This window comes from Camponotus vicinus, unplaced genomic scaffold (assembly GCF_025532165.1).
Source record: "Camponotus vicinus isolate PSW18456_S1 unplaced genomic scaffold, iyCamVici1.0 SCAF_4, whole genome shotgun sequence".
NCBI classification, from domain to species: domain Eukaryota; kingdom Metazoa; phylum Arthropoda; class Insecta; order Hymenoptera; family Formicidae; genus Camponotus; species Camponotus vicinus.
This window is the reverse complement of record NW_028141976.1, coordinates 5,667,096-5,680,627: the sequence shown is the minus strand read 5'-3', so window position 1 is coordinate 5,680,627 and position 13,532 is coordinate 5,667,096. Positions and strand designations below refer to the sequence as shown.

General features: G+C 31.8%; 1 long non-coding RNA gene across 1 annotated transcript in view; it reads left to right on the top strand.

The window, feature by feature from the left end:
• Positions 1–12,265, top strand: part of LOC145970912 (uncharacterized) — a 32,842-nt gene extending 20,577 nt beyond the window's left edge. Inside the window, exons 2-3 of the long non-coding RNA XR_014438669.1 lie at positions 11,608–11,831; positions 12,150–12,265. This is a non-coding gene — a long non-coding RNA (uncharacterized LOC145970912). The remainder of the gene's footprint in view (positions 1–11,607; positions 11,832–12,149) is intronic.
• The last annotated feature ends 1,267 nt before the right edge of the window (positions 12,266–13,532 follow it).

Genomic DNA, 13,532 nt, shown 5'->3' with positions numbered 1-13,532 from the left:
AATACCAAATTAAACAAAGAATAATTCTTTTTTTTTTGACAGATGGAAATATTAATTTTTAGATACATTAAAATATGATAGATTAAGCAATCGAAGAGAAATATTCATGCCATGAGACGTATAAAATTCAATCGAAAACTTTCCATTAATTTTATTTTGCGCGCACAGAAAAAAAAGAAGTGTCAAATCAAAACTTATATACTTAAACTAACGCGTTCATTGTTTCGTGTATACGCAACAATTTATAATCTTCTTAGAAGAATTTAATAATTTTAAATTTCCACAATATCATAGTCTTATTTTAATATTATAATTGTCACCTTAAGAATATATAATTATTTAATTCTATTTTAAGAAAATTATAATCTTTGATTTAAAAATGTTATTTTCTATCCAACATTGTTTCTTTTCCATTCAAGAAAATTAAATCTTAAATCATAAGAATATATTTTTCTTGATTGAACTGTATAAAATGGCTTCATTCAAGTAAGCAATTATTCAAGCAATTATATTTTTCATTAATTAACGCAATATAATCTTATTTCAAGATTTCCATGTTAAAACTAAATATATTTTCAAAACAAGAATGTCCTTTTTTTCTGTGCGTATACAAAGAAATATATTGCACTTTTGTTATTTTGGATAAATTTTGATGCGTAATTCAATTGGTATTTTCTCATTAAACATTTCCTGTCATTATTTATTTTATTTTTTTTATGGAACTATTTTTAGAGTCTCCTCTTTCACATTTCATTCACTCAATCTTCATCAATATATTTAGCATCAATATAATAATCCTCATCAATATATTTAGCATAGCTTCTTTTAATCTCTTCAACTTCTAGTCATTTTTTGAAAAAAAAATTAAGTCGTTTAGCGGAAGTTTTGCATTCATTTAAATATCGCTACCTTCTACTCGCGTCTGTAAGATATCCAGATGGCCATTTAATGACCACGATCTTCTACGCCCACAGGTAAAGTTTGTGTTCACATTGCGGGTAAAGAGCAACATCGAAATGCAGAATACCGCTCTTCATCGAACTCGTGCGGATTATGTGCAGAATGTTATTTTGCCATGTACCTTCAGGATGTTTTTTTTGCTCGATGCGAGGACATAAACTTGGGAATATCACTTGATTACCACTGACCTTTCATCCCTTAGATAAAAATATTTTTTAACTTAATAAAAGTTGTCACGCACAAATATTGTCAGCTTTAATAATACTGGAATTAAAGTACCGTTTTATGTCGAATTTTAGAGCTAAAATCTTAAGAGAATAATGAATTAATCGCGCCGAATATATGTCTCTTTCTCTTCCTTTCTTTCTCTGTATACAGAAAATAAATCATTTTATGCAAAGGTATTTCTAGAGAATTTCAGATTGACATGCATGCGTATTGACAATTATATTGCAAGCGTTTGTCGAACGATTCCGATCAATCGGGATGTCTACGCGACTACTCGCTCGCTCGTCCTTTCCTTTTTCGCCCGTAGCGATCGTCCTCTCTCTTTCGTTTCTGCGCAGGTGACAGGTGAAACGACCTATACGCGCAGGACAGCGAGGTCGCGCACACCATTCGCCGAGGATACCTAATTCTGTAGAAAAGGAGAGATACTCAATCGAGAGGCTCTTCTCTCTGATAGAAATAATACTTGGCCGAGGAGAAACCGATCGCGATTGGAATATCGGACGTGTTCGTGATCGATGCGAGCGCGAAATTAGACTCGCTATGTGATTTATTGTAATATACGTTAGAGGGGAAGATTGCAGCCTCCATGTGTACAAACTGACTTCTCTTGTCTGCGGATTAAAAGATCGGAAATTTTTGTAATTTCTTTTGTGTCGTAATTTTTTGAATCTTTCAAATTTTATAAAATATAATTGTACAAAGTTTAATGAAATAATGTTAAAAAATATTTTTAAATTGTTTGCTTTTCTTACAAAAGAAAAAACAGGAAAGAAGAGCTATGAAGATTTTATAGAAACAAAGTATATAATTAAAATCATGATAATGGATGAATATTTTTTGACAAAATTTTTTATTTGTCAATTTTGTTAGATTATTTTGAAATTTTCGGCAGTGAATATACGACGCGAAATGTTCATTATTCAGAATAATAAACATTTCGCGTCGTATATTCACTGCCGAAAATTTCAAAATAATCTTACAAAATTGACAAATAAAATATTTTGTCAAAAAATATTCATCCATTATCATGATTTTAATTATATACTTTGTTTCTATAAAATCTTCATAGCTCTTCTTTCCTGTTTTTTTGTAAAAAAAGCAAACAATTAAAAATATTTTTTAACATTATTTCATTAAACTTTGTACAATTATATTTTATAAAATTTGTAAGATTCAAAAAATTTACAGAAAAGCGAAAGAGAAGGAACAAGAATTGAAGAATGAATTGAAGCTTTTGATTTTTCGCATTTAATCTCAGGAATTCAGTAATAATATGTTTCGCACGATTGGCTAAGAAAACAGTATCTCCCTCCGCTAACATTTCTACAACAGATAAAAATCCTTTTTTTTAACAACGACACGCCAAAGGCAACGATACGAAGGCGCAGATAGTCTAATGCATTAATACGCGCGTCACTCAACCATTAAACAAGGATTTTGCAATATTCTGGACAAAAAGTGCGGATGTGTTGTGCATCGTTTACATGTCTTGGATAATCAATTCGTGCATTTAGATTTCTTGCTTCTTGATTCTTAATTCTGAAAAAGTTTAAAAAAGGAAAGAATCGAGCATACGATATTAACATTTTAATCTCGATTTTTTTAGGGAAGAAAAAGCTAAAGTCGATATAACTATGTATTGTTCGTTCCATTAAATTCAAATCCAAATGATGGTGGCTATCTTCCTTCGTAATTAGAGAGGCGAAAGTGGTTATAAACGCGCATATGCGTCCTCGTAAATGCATAATTACTGCTTGTCTCCACGTCGGCAAGATCAGAAGCCGGCAAATAGGAATCTTATACGATTACTTAATGTAAATAATTGGCGTCAGGAACGAGTAATGTTATTTAATGTAACTGCTGCCACTGTCGTTGTCACTTGAACTGACGTGTTCAATCGTTTGCACCGTCGCATTAAGAATGAGGCTGAATCGATTCATCCGTATCTACTTGTATAATCAATCATGGAAAAATACTTTAATAAAAGATCTTGGATACTTTTTAATAACCCATATTTCTAGTAATTTCGTAGTTTTACGCCCCATTAATTTTTTTTAATTGATTATGAAAACAAACATGTAATATTTTAGATAAACGCGCTTTTTTATATCATGTATGGTCCAATCAAGATTCGCAAACGAGATTTATTCGAATGTGGAATTAATTATATGGCTTTTTCTAGAACTGCATTAAGGTATGGCTAATCCTAATCGGCCGACACATGACTCGTGTACGATAAATCGATGAGATAATTGACACGTTTGTTGCGAAAACGCGTATCCCCCAGGCTGCCGGAATATCTAACGCGTCAACGCGAATTATCGCGCACGTGTAAGAACGCGCAACCTGGACAATATTTTTTATACATTTGTTTTCCCATCGCTATTTATGAGCGGAATTAATAAACGCACATTGACATCTGCTTTACGCTGACATTCTGTACTCAAGAAAGTACGATTAAGAATCTGTCCTTTACGATATAAACAGTTGTAAGCGTTTTCTATTTTTAATGCTGCGTATAATATTTCCGCAGAAATGACGTTTCTCCTGGAAAGTGAAGTTCTTAAACGGCTATAAAATTTTTTATTCGATACTAATTACATGTATGCATCTTTTTTTTAATTATCGCGACAGCTTTGAAAAGACAAATACGGTTCGGCGAATTATCTTGATTTATGATCTGTTTTTTATTATTTAGCGTATTATATTTCGTACAAACTTTTACGATTAACGTAATAGCAGATATTTGCAATATCAAGTATCACGAATATTGAAGTTATTGAAAATGTTTTTGAATGACAGAATCTTTACTAATATAAATTTTTGGAAAGATAAAATTTTTCAGTAGCACGATAGAATGTCTCTCGGAAGAGACATTTTGCAGAAGACGAATTTCTGCATGAAATTCGCACGAAAATAAATCACACGATTGATAAGGGAAAAATTCGCAAAGGTCCCGACACGCGCTAAACGGTGAGAGAAAGAAAGACGCGGGGGATTATTAATATATGCCCGATATGCGAGATAAAATGCCACGAGGACAATGATAAAGCGCGTATAGCAGCCACAAAGTAAATAGCAGGAAGCAGATATGGGATCTGAGAAAAAAATCCCTCGACCCGTTAACCAACGACTCCTGACCAAGGCCAAGCAACGTTGTTAACGACTTTGTAGGCTCGGCTTTCAACCGGTGTCCGTACGTCCATCGCGGTGGTTCTGCATTAGTCATCTGTCAAACACTCATGAAACCCATATTACGTGCGGGCGTGCAGCCTCTCATAAGCCTCATTTTTCCACGTGCGTGCGCGCTCTTTCAATATTTCTCTCTTTCTCCCTCATTTTTGTACTTGTAATGATAAACATTTTTCTACATAATTGAAAATTTTGGTAGAGAGGGTGTATTAAAAATTTTTTTTAATATAATGCATTATTAAATTTCTCAATCTATTCTATAAGTCTTTGAAAAGTTTAAAATTTTTAGATAGGTATTGTAAATCCGTATGATTTAATGAAAATTATAACGAGCAAATGTGTTCTCCATCGTTTTTCTCCGGCTAATGGTAACGGCCATGTAATAGATCCTTTTGTTCTCCGTTAGATGATCGGTCATACAAGCGATAGAGAGAAGGGATCATAAATCAGCGAAATTGCATGATGGCGTAACAAAATCTTAAAACGCCCTCTCTTTCGAAAAAAAATTCGCCGACCAGAGGTGCTTTTTGCGCAACGCATCAAGTTTTGATTCTAGCATTGCTTCTGCTCAGTAATTTGTTACCTACTGTTATTTCCCACAGTTATAGAAATGGGTGAAGAAATCACCAAAATTGCAATGTGTGCATTGCATATCGTATCTCGAGCTATTTTTTGCTACGTGAAGATTAACATTATGTGTAAATGTTAGTTTATGTTAAAAATCAATTTTGAGATTATATCTGTTAGTGCGATTTTGAAACAGTATTGTTGTTGCTTTGCTCTAATATAATTTTGCGATGAAAATATAACATGTCATGTACGTGTCGGGTGAAGATGCAACTGCATTATTTCGTATAAATAAACTTCGTTGAAAGTCGAAGTTTGCTCATGTCGATATCTGCCAAAAATAAAAGTAACCTGCGAGTCTAAAAATAAACTGCATTACTTGCGTGTAGTTTCGATTATCGAAATTGGCCTAGAGTTAAAAACGAAACACCGAGTGCATAATTCATTTGCTAATCTAAAAATTACGCGGCATCATTTATATTTTTGCGAATAACATCTTTAAAAACACGCAATATCCGTGTAAATCACAATCCGTTCACCTTGAATCCGAGCGACAAATCGTACATAAATTGCATATTTACATAAATTATATAAATCAGAACCGTATTTCGATTTACATCGATGATCTTATCGTATAGATCAATTTAACGGTTTGTACGCTAAAAAGCAATTGGCGATTCTTCGAAAAGTATTTGGTTAACTTTTCCGTTCACAATAAACATTGTAATTTTAATTCCAATATTTTTTATCATGTTCTCATTTGTCATATAATTAAGGATATAATATATAATATCATATAATAAAAATTCTATACATATATAATATCATATAATAAAAATTCTATACATGATTTTTTAAATAATTTGATTAATGTTCTTTTTTAGTATCTAAGGATATCTTTATTTATGAGTATATCCTTCTTCTCTTTCTTTTTTATTTATGATTATAACTTAACTTATTTTCTCTATTATATTGTATTATTATTTATTATATTTCTTTGTTATATTAATCTGAAATTCGATTAAAAAAATTTATTATTGACAAAAAATTAAAAATTCTTCCGGTTCTTTTAAATCCGAATTGCTATTAATATTAATTACGATTTTTCGGCCTTGAGTTACATCCTGGCCGACAAATAAAATTTCACGGTCCGTAAACAATCCGCAAGCTATGAGTGGTGTTACTGCCGCCGTCGACGTCATCATTGTCGTCGATCTCTATGCATGCCAAAGGCGGCACCGAAAAACTGTAGGAGAAAGTACCTGTGTGTCTTCGAGGATCGGCAATGGTGGGATGAGAGAAGGAGGAATAGAGAGGGAAGGGACAGAGGAGGAGAAAGAACGACCTTCCCGGTTCTTCAGCTCCATGTCTAGGCGCATCTCTCTCTCTTTCTCTCCTTAACCCTCTTCTATCCCCTCGAATTCCCCTCGAATTCTCCCACTTTTCGCCATTTTCCTTATAACCGACCGTCTAGGCAAGCAACACACACGTATATACATGTATACAAACATGTATAAAACTAAGCGCTAAAGATAACGAGGAGACTCGTTAACGACTTTGTGCAGATCGGAGACGACGACGTTGCTTGCAGATCGTATATAGACTATCCCACGAGGCGATAGAGGGTGGGAGTCCGGGTCAAAAGAGGAGAAGAAGGTGGAGGGAAAGAAAACCAAAGAGGGAACGTATTCTTCTTCCTTCTTCTCGCGGGTCGCACCCGACGAGGGTTTACAACCCGACGACGACCCCGCGTGTGACCCCACGACTCGGCGTCGATTCTCTGTATGCCATTATAATCGTGATCACGCTGCCTACCGGGAAGCAAGACGGTTTCTAGAGAGAGAAAATCGACGCTAAGTAAAACACTCGGGCGAACGGTATCGAGATTCGATGCTCGATTGTGCCGAAATCCGGAAGTTGTACCTCGAGCAAGATTCACTCTCCGTTTCATCTTCCCCTGTAGATAAACCCGTACATATTTAATGCAAAGTATAACTGCATATAATGTTATTGTGAATTAAAACTCTACAGTTATTACAATTATTTATAAAAGTGGGTTATAGATATTTTCGGTTTTACGTTAATACATGATATAAGAAATTTATTGATACACTAACAATAACTAGCTTTTGTGCATTTTATTTTTAAAAACAAACAAAAATCAATTTACATTTATTAAAATATAAATAATCTTTGAATTTATTTAACAATTTTTTTTACCATAAATTTTGCTATTTTTGCTTTAATTCACAATCTCCTGCGACACTTTTAGATCAATGTAGTAAACTAAAATTACAACTGTGCAAACAAAAATTGCCTGAAAGTGTGATTTGTTCGCATTAAAGAAGTTAAACTGATAAACGTTGCTGCATTAGAAAGATATAACAAGATACTTCACACTAATGTTGTTTAATCGGTTACATGTATCATCGGTTACATGATTTTGATTATATATATATATATAGCGAGGTATTTATCCGTCTCTAGTGTCGTCTTAGTTCTCGTCAAGTGGAATACTTAAGACTCACTTATATATGCTTCTTGATCTCGGATATTCATCGTAAAGAGATTTAATAAATTGAAATATTTAATATAGTTATCGTTTATTACTTAAAAGAAAAAGTGCATTTGAAAATGACTAAAATCTTAAATATTTTTTATTTTTTAAGAAAAAATAAATAATTTCCTGAATATTTTGAATCATATATTATAAAATAGTTTTTGGATATATTTAAATAGCTAAAAAATGTTGAACATATAAGAATGTCGTCAAAATTTTTGAAAAATATCTTTTGTAAAATCATTTTTTTCGATTTTTAAACGTTTTTCTTGAAAATTACTAGTCGAATTATTATCATTTTTTAATTTATTCAGATATGAATATGATTTGATACATATGATATGTAAACTATGATTTAATCGGTTTAAAAAAGAGAAATATAATTTTATCAAAATTTGCGAAAGAGACTTAAGGTTACTAAAAAAATTAATTTCTTTTAAAGCATAATAAAAATTCAAAAAGAGAGCTTAATCAACAAAAAAATAAAATTGATCGAAATACAGTATGAGAAAAAAATTGTTTAAATATCTTAATCCAATGTTGAAAAGAGATATATAAAAATAAATAATTTTGCTATATGATTTTACAACTGCACTCTTTCCCTTAAAGTATATAAAATAAATTAATACTGTTATATCTACTATAATTTATGGTATCTTTAATATTATTAAATTTTCTAAAGTAAAAAAAAAGTAGTTTTAGTTATTATGTATTTTTACCAGTTATTATATAAACTATTAGCAAATTTTTTTCTAGAAAGTTTTATTTATCCTATTTATTATATATCTAAATAAAATACTGATTTAGACAATCGAATTTTAGTAACTTAGATGACATAAGATATTTTTTTTTTATTTATTATAGTTGTATACATACGTAATACGTATTGGCTGCATTTTATATGTCTTTGCTTATGCTATATTTCAATTTTTTATGCGTTATATTTATTATATCACGTTCAACATCGGTTCCTTTTTACTTAGCAGAAATCTTCTCCTTCCTTTTCGGTCGATGAAATCTCGACTTTAATGTAAATAAAACTCTCGCGCTGTGTCCTACTGCGAATCTCGTTCAAGGATATCTCTGATCTTTAAGAGATACTTTCATATTAGCATAATTACCCTATAAAAAAGTACCAAATTTCTATGGAACAGAGAACTAGTAAAATCAAGCTGTTTCGAGGATCCTGCAGGTAGTCCATTCCGGTTTTGCAACATTGCCAATTGAAATCAAAAGTGGTCAACCCTATTCAAAAGCTAACGGTGTCGTAAAATTTCTATTCCTCGTCACAGGCTTAAATCATTCGAATTATTTCATCATGTTGAATGTTTCGCAAATGTTTCGTATTCGTCTGGTCATTAACAAATTTGTAAATCATTTATAAAAAAATCCTTGTCTTAATGAGAAATGTACATTTAATAAATCGAAAAAAAATGTTTCAATGAATTCAATACATAGTTATCACCTGATAATTATCAAAATTCTATTTTACATTGTTTTACAAACATGCTATTAAGTCTATTAATGTAAAGACAGAGAGAGAGAGAGAGAGAGTGAATCATTCTTGCTTTTTGTTAAGATGGAACATCTTTGTATGATCGCGGCTCGAATCTTGACGGTACGAGCTAGAAATCCGTCCAAGGATAGTCAATCGAAGATCGGACGCTCTCTCATTAGCATAGCAACGCGGAAACACAGAGATGCATGTACGCGCGCGAAACTCGTGCTCTCATCCTTGCCTCTCTTCTCGCGTACATGTGTGCATGCGTGTCGGCGTGCGCACGTATGTCGACATGCTCGCATCTCGTACATCCGTATATGAGCAATCGCGATCTCCGGTGCGTGTGCACGTCGCGAGATCGATCGATCGCCAATGGAGATAGCGTCGCAAGGCAAATTATAGAAAACGCCGAGACGTGCGCTTCGCACAATGTAAATAATAGCTCTTCTAAGCCGAGTTTCCCATTTTTCGCACAAATATAAAATGAGTACGGTATAGAAGTATCAGTGCTCAAAGAAATCAGAGAAAAGGAAAATATTTAATTTAATATAAAATTAAAGATAAAAATATGTAATGTGCAATGTAACTTTCACATACGATAAAAGAAGGAATAACTAATATTTTTCTCATGCGAAACATATTTATAAAAGAGAGATTGATTTTTCAAATTTTTCATAAATATGGCGCAAAGTATACGTGTAATAGTTATTTTTATTTAGTTTTCATATGATTAGCATACATCCAATTAAATTTAAGAAAAAATATCTATGGGCAAATTTCTTACGACGATCTACGTGAGAAATTGATAATACATTGATATACTCGGTTAGAAAGAGAAGTTCAACGACAATGTTAATGTTGCAACTGTATATATTATGAAAATGTATACCGACTGATTATGAGCTACAGTGAATCCGACAATTCTTCACTCCGTAATACCATCCATTAATCATAGCGAAGCCAATTATAATGAATGGCTTCTCCTAATATTTGCATAGTTCTACATAACGCAAGTATGGTAATCTCGTGTATAAAATCCCAACCTTGTAATTACGGCGAATTCTCTCTCATTCATTATTTTTCTCGTGGTTTATTCTAACAATATCACCACGAATACGCACGAAAGATTATTATAAAAGTGCTAATTATATTAAAATACTTTGCATTTCTACATTTTTCTTCTTCTCCCCATCTACATCTCTCCGCATCTCTACATCTCTTTACCTAAATATATATCATTTAGATACACAAACAAAAGATAGATTTCGAGTTTTTCTTTGCAAAATATTTAAATGATGAATATTTATTTATTTTTTTGTACTACATTTTACATTATATTATTTTTTCTATTTAATTTTTTATTATTAATATTTTTTATTATTTGCAATTTAATATTTTTTAATTTTTTTAAATATTTAAATATTTTTTATATGACCAATTTAAGTATTTTATAATTATAATATATAATTTATAATTACAAGCATTAAGTTGATATACAATTCAAATATAATGATAGAGAAAACAAATATAATTGTAGCTTTAAATATATAAACACAAAATGAACAATTATGTATTTTTACCCTATCAATCTTGAATAATTTTATTCGCATGATAATAATAAAAATAACAAACAATACACAGATAAAACAAATAAAAAAATATAAAATTGCATTCATTTAAATTATATAATACTCAGCTCTTGATTTGAATATTTAAATTTATCACTCATTAGAAAATTTGTTCTGCATTTTGATTTTCTCACAAATATCTGAATATTTATTATATATTTTAACATTTAAAAATTTCAAATTATTATTATTATAGTCAACAATAGCATGTAATTTAAAAACTTAAACTTTATTAAACGATTCTGTTCAAAATTGACAAATTTCCTATTCACAGATTTTCGAATTTATGCCATCAACAGATGCACATAAAAAGAGAGGCTAGATAGTTAATAGCGAAAGAGAGAAAGAGAAAGAGAGATAAATAAAAAGAGAGAAAGAAAGAGAGAGACACACACAGATGGAAGTTGGAGAGACTGCGAACGCGCATTACGTACGGAGGAGAGAGTCGTTTCTCGAACCCATGTACCGCGCCATGCTGTCGGGTCGATCGTCCTCCTCCGTGAAGTCGACCGCTTGCTTTCCCTTTCACACGCGGCGCTAATCGCCCATCGTTCTCTGATCTATCGAGCCGGAGAGAAAGAAAAAGCGAGAGCGATAAAAGATAGAAAGAGAGAAAGAAATAATAGAAAGAGATAATGACTCTATAAGACTTTAAGATTTACATTAAGAATAATAATTTTTTAAGTATACATATACGCGGTGCCTTTTATATAAATTTTCTAAAAGAGTAATTGCAAGCCACGCACAGTGCAAAATATATACAGAGAATTCTTGAGCTAAAGAGAATAATTATCCTCTAGTCTTGCGATGACATCTGGTCAGCTGATCAATTATTTATTACTCTTTTTTACTATGAATAATAATAATAATAATGTAAAAATGTTTTTAGAAAATGCGTCTAATGAATGTTGTAAAAGGTATTTATAATGGATGCGTCGACTCTCTTTGAGACTATAAATTATTTGTAGGCGAGGCGGCTGCTGCCCGGCTGCGTATGCAAGAAACACTACAAGAAACATAACAAGCACAGTTAAATCATGTCGCACCTTCGGCCGCGCGTTTCCTTTCGTTTCGGATGCAGAAAACTTAGCGGCACCTGGCGTCGCACCTTACTCGTGGGAAGGTGGGAACAGGAGTTTCAACTGTTCATTTATTTAGCGCGATCGAAAACGATAATGGTCAGAAAACACATGTAAGATTAATTGAATCGTTGATCTTAAGGACAACATAGCTTTATTTCAAAAATTTCAGAAATGGATTGCAATTTTTACATTTTATGATATTTAGACACGCTTGTTTATAAGATTCAAATTCACTATACGATCAGTATAGATATATATAAATACTTTTAAAAAGAATTAAAAGTTATCAAGTGTTCTCCGTGTCTTTTGAATAAGAGTTATGGATTAATGTTCTTTTTAGAATATGATCGACTAGTTATACCACTATTAATTCTTAATTCGCCATATTAATCTATTTTACCCTTTTATATTTTCTCTTTTATATACAGAAAGATATTCGTATATCAGTCGAAAGACGATATCTTAACACGAAACGAGCTGAATGCTCTTTTAAATGACATTCAACAACAATTGGAATAAAACAACGTCAACGATATTATATAGACCGGCATCCTGTTAAAGGTTAATACTTCAAAGCCGACAATATAACGTAGCATTTTAAAAAAACCAATCTAAGAATAAAAATACGTATATTTTGGAATCCCAAAGTTTTATGAAAATAATATATTAAGAATTTTATATAATATACATATTTAGTGAAATGTATGCATTTCTGTTTGCCTTATTTTCCCTTATCAATCGTGAGAACTAATTTTATCGAAATTGAAATTCGAATTTGAGATTAACCCTCACAACCCTCATCTCAAGCCTTACTAAAGAGCCTTACTAAAGAGTGAGTTTCCAAAGGGAAACAATTATAATATAAATCGTTTAACTCGGTTTGACATTATTTCCCAAGTATACCAATGAATTCACGAGCATATCGCCTACGTGTTGCATTATTGTTATTTCACGGCACTCGTTAATAAAATCAGTTACGATCGATTCGGTGCATTTTGATAAATTCGCGTCGTATGAATGAAAAGTCGGCGGGTCGCGGCGATGGTTAACCAGAGGTTAACGGCGTCTGTAATTTTAAGCGCCAATCGTTTTATGGTGCGGATAGTTTTCCGGTGCGGATAATCGCCGATCGAAGCCGCATGAAAGCGGCAGTTATCCGATTTCCATTTCACGGAACGACTTTACGTACCACCCATACTTTTCTTTAATGATATGCCCGCACTGCATGCATGTGTATATGTATATACCAATTCAAGCGACACCCACGCGTGACATGAACGCCCACTTGTTTTATTAATTGACGTTTTGTTAATCTTATATACGCGACGTATCGTCGCTAATACTCGTTTCGTGATCTTATTCAATCGATTAAACTCCTCGCACTCGATACCTCTGTGATTTTTCAATCAGCTGTAAAATCTTTAACTATACGCTACAAGATAACGCTTCTTTAAGATCACCGATAAAAATAGAAATTTATTGCAATTATGATGTTATGCACAGATTATTATTTTTATAATAATTAGGAAAATGTGAGAGGATATTATTAAGTAATAATGAAAAATCTTTACTCGATTATTTATTTAAATTTTTCTCTATCACAGTTGAATATTTTTATACACAATATTTGTTAGCATAAAAAATTAATCTTATATATATATATATCTTATATAATCTCCCTCACTTTTTTCTCCTCTCTTTCTCTCTCTCTCTCTCTCTCTCTCTCTCTCTCTCTCTATATATATATATATATATATATATATATATATATATATATATATATATATATATATATATATATATATATATAT